Source organism: Anopheles arabiensis, chromosome X (assembly GCF_016920715.1).
Source record: "Anopheles arabiensis isolate DONGOLA chromosome X, AaraD3, whole genome shotgun sequence".
Taxonomy (NCBI): Eukaryota; Metazoa; Arthropoda; class Insecta; order Diptera; family Culicidae; genus Anopheles; species Anopheles arabiensis.
In genome coordinates this window covers 7,613,827-7,620,545 of record NC_053519.1, presented here as the reverse complement: position 1 = coordinate 7,620,545, position 6,719 = coordinate 7,613,827, and the positions used below count along the sequence as shown (strand labels likewise).

At 43.2% G+C, this 6,719-nt stretch overlaps 1 long non-coding RNA gene across 1 annotated transcript; it reads left to right on the top strand.

The window, feature by feature from the left end:
* Positions 1–4,661: 4,661 nt before the first annotated feature.
* On the top strand, positions 4,662–6,241 carry LOC120906324. Its single transcript, XR_005740074.1, has 3 exons — positions 4,662–4,911; positions 4,985–5,867; positions 5,942–6,241. It is a non-coding gene; the product is annotated as an uncharacterized LOC120906324 (long non-coding RNA).
* The last annotated feature ends 478 nt before the right edge of the window (positions 6,242–6,719 follow it).

Sequence of the window (6,719 nt, the reverse complement as noted above, 5' to 3'; positions counted from 1 at the left end):
ACATCGGTGTGGCTGCGGATGTGCGTTTGTGTGAGTGTGTTAGCACGTATGTGTATTTGTTCGCGTGCGTGTGTGAGTGTGTGTGTGTGTGTGTGTGTGTGTGTGTGTTGCTGCTAGTGTGATTGTGATGGTAGAACAAACAAACAAACAAAATAATAATACAAACAAAGAGAAACACAAGACAGAGGCAAGGAATAAGTAGTGGTTTGAGTTGAGTTGAGATCCTGTCACTGTCATTAGTACACACCCGTTGTAGTCAGCTCCGTTTACTCCTCTCCGCACCGTCCAAAAGAAAGGGAAGAAATGGCAACAAGGAAAACAAAAAAAAGCAAATAACGAAAGTATAAATGTAGGACACGTGCATGCCAAATCGATTTTCGTACCCAGTGGTGATGTTGTTTTGTTTTGTTCCTGTTACACATTTTGCTTCACAGTTAGTGCAATGTGAGCACAAAGCTAAAGTCAGTTTAGGATACAAGGTCGAATTCTGAATCCTTTTTTTTTGGCGTTTATCCCCAACCACATGGATAGAACAGTTAGTTCAGTGCAGGTTAACAGTTTTTCTTTTTAAATTAAAATCTCAATATATTCACATATTCCAGCACAAAATTGCACCCAAAAAAAGTGCTATAGTTTTGATGCGCTAAATTGTGTACAATATTGTAGGTTATAACGACCTTTCTTAAGTTTCCCGTTTCTCCCATAAACAATTACATAAACAAACCAATACAGGTTCTACCTACTTGCCCTTGTCAGTTCCTTGAGGACGATTCGACTTGTATCGTATATTGACTTTGGTCAAGGCTTGCACGTTCTGTAAAGAAAGGTTAGCATATATTTTCCTGTTACTAGTGTTGCACTAGTTCTATTACTATTCTATTACAACGAAAGTTGACGGTTGTTTGAGATTTTGAAGTTAAGGATATAGGACGGCACTTTCCCTTTTAAAGGTAAACACAAGACAAGACAGAAATACATTTATCATATCAAAGGCAAGGATTTATGAAACCTATTTTAAAGTGCTGAGTGCTTCTTGTTCGTATCACTGTTTGGGTTGTTTCGTTGTTGCCTTACAGTAGAACCAGCTAGGAAAACGAGCATTACTACACTATCCGACCACTGGTACAACACTGACCAGGTACTTCCGACAGCGAAGCGATATGGATACTAAAAAAAAAGAGATCAGAAAAACAAAACTACTAAACACAAATATAGATCACTCAAAACTCCCCACCATGCCAAGAGCTTTTTTCATCGTCCAGCCACTACTTGTACTAGTATGTGTGTGTTAGTAATTAGCAAACATCGCACGGCAAGCACGATGTGCAGGCGAGCGAGCGAGCGAGCGAGCGAGCGAGTGTGTGTGTGTATGTATGTGCCGGTGCGCGGGTTTAGCAGCCTGTTTACTAGAAGAGCATACACTACTCGAAAACTTTTTATACGTTTTATGTACCGTCTATTCCTCACACCGAACCCAGAACGCTGGATCGTAGCGGCGAAGTAATGCATGACAATGGGAAATGAAAGGAATGAACCTCACGTCAATTCTACTACTGATAAGATAAGTAACCGTATCCTGTGCGATTTAAAACAAAGCAAGTAAAACAACCAACAGAATGAAACTACCTAACATGGGCTCAAAATCAAGCCTGCTCCCCTTTTATAATGTTTAAACAACCTCTAACCATATACCTGCACTGGTGGGCACGAAGAGAGTATATATATATACATGTATGTTAATCATCCAATCCAAGCCCTCAGTTTAGTGTAGCAATAGTTGTAGTGTGCTGCTAAAGAAGAGCTGTAAAAAAAAGAAAAACCAACAAACAAACTAACAAACAAAATGCAAAGCGGCGTCCGCTTACCGCCAAATGTGCGCGTGCACTTGTTTATAGTTTGTAGAGAGCGTTTATCATCCCACCTTGAATTCTAAATAGAAAGCAAAGTAACAAAACCGACGCGCCGCTGCATCGCACACACGTACACGTACTTTTGTGCAACCGCATCCCAGTACGAACAACACACCAATCAACCTGTCGATGTTACTAAGCGTGTAACACACATACATACATATACGCATCTAGTTTGGTTTCAACTACATTGCAAACAATAACGCTAAACAATAACAAAATAAGCACTCGGAGTGCTATTATTGTAACTGCTAGTGCTACTAACGCGTCACGCGGAGTGTTGTTGTGCAAAATACTTCCAACACCGACACACACACACACCGCGTCTTAGCGTCACCCGGGAGGTTCCGCGCAAAAAGTGCATACGTACGTTTTAGACCAAACCGTGCACCATGTGTATACTAATAACCCTCCCCCCCCCTCCCTAGATGACCCCCAGTGGCACTAAGAATGCGAACTTGATATTTGCGCTTGCAGCAGGATGTGCGTGTGTGTGTGTGTGTGCATCGTGGCCACGTGTGTTTGCACGAACCTTAGAGGCTTAGTGTATGTTTAGCTGGCAGGCGCCGAGTAGACAGCTAGATAGATGCCAGTGGCGCCCTCTGCCGAGGGTAGGCCCTCGTTGTTTGTAGCCCTACTTTGGATCTGGATCCCCGTTAGCCCGTAGCGACTTGATACATATTTTATACATCGTATTGAAACAACCTTTTTCCAGGCTTTTCAGGCTAGAACCAAAATCGATGGGATGGAGACACACGGGCAGGCAGTGGGCATCGGTAGATGCAGCCGTTATTTTAGCCGTAGAGGAAGAAGAAGAAGAAGAAGAAGAAGAAGAAGAAGAAGGAAACGTTGAACGTGTTTTTAGATCACAGCAGGCAACGGTTACATGTACCATTAGGCGAACACTGTGTTCGATAGCATATAACACTGTTTGTACGGCTTGCTATGACAGTTTTACTGTACTTTTTTATGCTGCACCCGGTCGCCGTGTATCGCGCCGTCGCGCTAGTGGTTAGGCACGTGGGGATTCACTTTCCTTTCACTCCATGCGCGGTAGCGCTTTTGGAACTGCTCAATTAAAAAAAAAAACACACACACACACTAGCGTTTGACACTTTGCTTACCATCCCCGAAAACACGCGTGGTGGGCGAAACATGGTTGTAATTGTCGTACAAGAAGCGCACCCAGTAGGGAAGTGGGGGAGCGTTGTTTAGGTTGTTCACCCCCCCCCCCCACTCCAACCCACCACCACCACCACCACCAAAAAGGGTACAAACGGGAGTTTGAATGCGCAGCCCGGGGCAGTTCGCCTGCCGCGGAAGTCGCACTCTCAGTGCCGTTTGCGCTCAGCACCAGTCAGCTCGGCCGGCCGGTACTCGCGGGGACGCGCTTAATTAGCTTCCAATGGTTCCTAAAGCTAATTCCATCCCGTCCCTCCGGGGAAGCGTCTGGTCGGGCTGGATTGCAGTAGGGGCAGAACCAGTTTAGTTCGTTTGAAGAAAAAAAAACAAACAAACCAAAAATAATAACTTTAGCGTTAACGCACTAGGTTGTTAGCATGTGTCGCTGGGGCAGAGATATTGCGGTGTGTGCAGTTAATTTAGGTTCCGGGCTGCAGCTTCGCAGATGGTTTTAGGGGCGAGCTCTGCTACAAATTACAAAATGATGAATATTTATAGGAATTATCACATTTACATAAAAAATATATATATTATATATATACAAATACATATAAATATATACATAAATATACACAGTATTGAGACACGGACGTAAAACAAAAGCGTAGTGTAATGGCAAGTGTTACGTTCGTCAGAATCACACTCACACACACACACATACACACATATAGAAACACGCCCCGCGAGATATATGTTTCGTTTTCGATAGGTAAGCTTCAAATCACTGAAAAGAAGAACAAAAGGTCTAATGCTTAGCTTTTTCTTTGAGTGTGTTAAACAGCAAGCTGAGGCGCATATTTAAGTGGGTTTGAGTAGTGCAAAATTGAAGTGTAAGAAGAAGAAGAAGAAGAAGAAGAAGATAAAGAAGAAGTAAAACCAAAGGAATAGGAAATTAAACTAAAAGAAATGAAAACAGAAAGAATACTTATACCTAAGGTAAGGGATGTAGCAAGATAATCCGAAAGTGTCTATTTTATATATATAGAATTGAGTGACCGAGTGAGACGGCGGGGGAGGCGAGAGATATAATTTTAACAAACCAAAACCAAATAAATAAAACAAGCAGAAGAATAAAAAAAAAACACACACACACACAATGGCATAGAAAATACCAAAACAACCGAAATGCTAAGTGACAACAATCGACACAAAACATATCAATTTTCCAAAAAAAAAAAAACACGATAGATGCGTGAGTCATAAATAGAATAATATGTATTGCAGACAGCCGAATAAGGCGAAACAAACAAACAAACAAACCAAAAAAAAAACAAACAAAGCATGTAAAATAAAGATATTATGGTACAAAACATAATACAGCGGGTGTTTTCTTCCGCTTTGCGGTTTTTCATGACACTTTTCTGCTTTAACAGGTATATGAGGTACCAGGCGTCTCCATGTGTAATTCCCAAGCACCGAGCAGCACTAAAAGAAATCGAAAATTAATTAACATTTTGACCGCCGGCCTGACGTCACAGTTTTTGAGTGAGCACGTAGCTCATGGCAAGCGAGCGATGAGAGCGACAGTTTCTTGTGCCATTGTTATCACTCTTTTGTTTCATGGCGATAAGTGGCGTAGCACATGTCGTTCTCGTTCTCTCTTTCCTGCCTCATTCGTTCTCGAGAGAATCATTGAGCGTCAGATGCAAAGCTGAACGATGAGCAAAACCGTCATGCGAATTTATATGACACGGCGCTGAAAGTGTTGAATTTCACCATTAGTTATTGATCGCTTTCTTCTTCTCAGGCGCAAGAGTAAAGCCTTTAAACTCCATAGATACCCAAAACAACACCCATACTTCTAAAGCCACCTACCCGGGTAGGTTGTGCAGTTTATACAGGAGTTTCCATTTTCACTGCTATCGTTTCTCGTGTCGTTTACGATATTTTAGGTGATTTGCAGTGCAACTATTGTTAGCAGGTGTTTGTGCGGTTATCCGGTCTTGTCGGGGCTAGGTCCTTTGGTGAAGCTGTCATCTCGAATAACTTAACAACATGTCCGGCATTGGTTCAGGCCCCGTATAGACGTGGCAGGTTGCATCTATTGACCAATCGAGTATAGTAATGTGCTCTCTGGCGCACTCCCATAACTCTTATCTCACCCCAGCTATTGTTAGTTCGATTCCAGCTCCGGCAAAATGGGAACTACGGAGTACTGATAAGTAAAGTTGGCAAAAATTCGTAGTTGACTCCGATCCGACTCTGAAAATTACGGAATCAAGGTCCGCTCAGCATTATTTGGAATCGTTCAGCATTGTCCGGAGTCGTCCGGAGTCGAAGTGCACGCTCAAAGGGAAAGACAATAAGACACCAAGAAATTAAATGCCTGATCACAAGCACATTGCATTGGACGGCTCTTGTTGACTCCTACTGACTTCGATTCCAGTCCACTACGGGCGACTCCAGACCACTTCGGGCGACTCCAGACGACTTCGGACGATTTCAACTCCGAACGACTCTGTCGAGGGGAACTCCGGACGACTCCGAATGACTCCTAACATCTTCGGGAGACTTCAGGCGACTGCGAACAATTCCTAACGACTCCGGATGACTCTGACTCTGGGTGAACCTAGTGGTCCCATTTTGCCGTAGTCGGAATCGGACTAACAATTGCCGGAGATGGATCGGAGTAATTGGTGCGCTCCAAAGAGCATATCACTACTCCGGACGACTCCTGACAAATCCGGAAGGCTCCGGCCTTCCCGAGATCCAATTGAACCAACCTTTGCCGGATCGTTCAGAATTCCAGGATTCATTTTCGGCCACCTACACGAGGTAGGTATCAACACTCGAACATGTGAAGTCTAAAAGGGTTCACTCATGCTTGTTTCACTCCACCCGCTTTACAGAACCGTGCCTGTACCAGTGCCCGCTCCATGTCCAGCTCATTTTCCTGTACCTGTACATGTACATCCAGACGCTATGGCCCATGCGGCGGATGATCCGGCACCTGTCCCTACGCTTCCCATCACACCACAACTCTCATGGATAGGGTGATTTTCTGCTTCGATTTTAACTACCGCATCTGGCGGCGGCTGGTGGAAGCTTTTTTTGGTCATCGAGGGAATGGTCGTGCCGGATCTCAAATTTAAGTAATTTTTTCAGCGTTTTGTTATGCCAAAATGGCTGAAATACTTGTTTGTATTTCTATTTATCTATCAATTACATATTTATTTATGTGATTATCTATCAATTACAAAGCTGTTCTAGTCCAGTTTAAGAAAATAAAAACATGAAAAAATAACATATTTTCTGGAACGACTCCAAATTGTTTGGCAAAATGCTTCGGTCAGCCGCCGCAAGATGCGCTACTGAAAATCTAAATTGCACTAGCGAGTACGGGCAATGTACCACGGACGTTTTATGTGTATAATCAATAAAAAAAAATTATGTAGTTCAAAAAACTTTTTAATAAACGATATTGTCCAGCCAGTTTGCTCCAACTGTTCCACTGTGCGCTGCGATGCGAACGGGGTTGTGACTTCAACTCGCCTGTATAAATCGGACCTACACAGTCATGCGCATCAGTGTGACTAGATTATATGGCGGTTTTCGGTAAGAGCAAGGATAATGTATTTAGAAGGTTGATTTTTATCGTTTTTGCTGGGCGACATTGTGGGGGACATC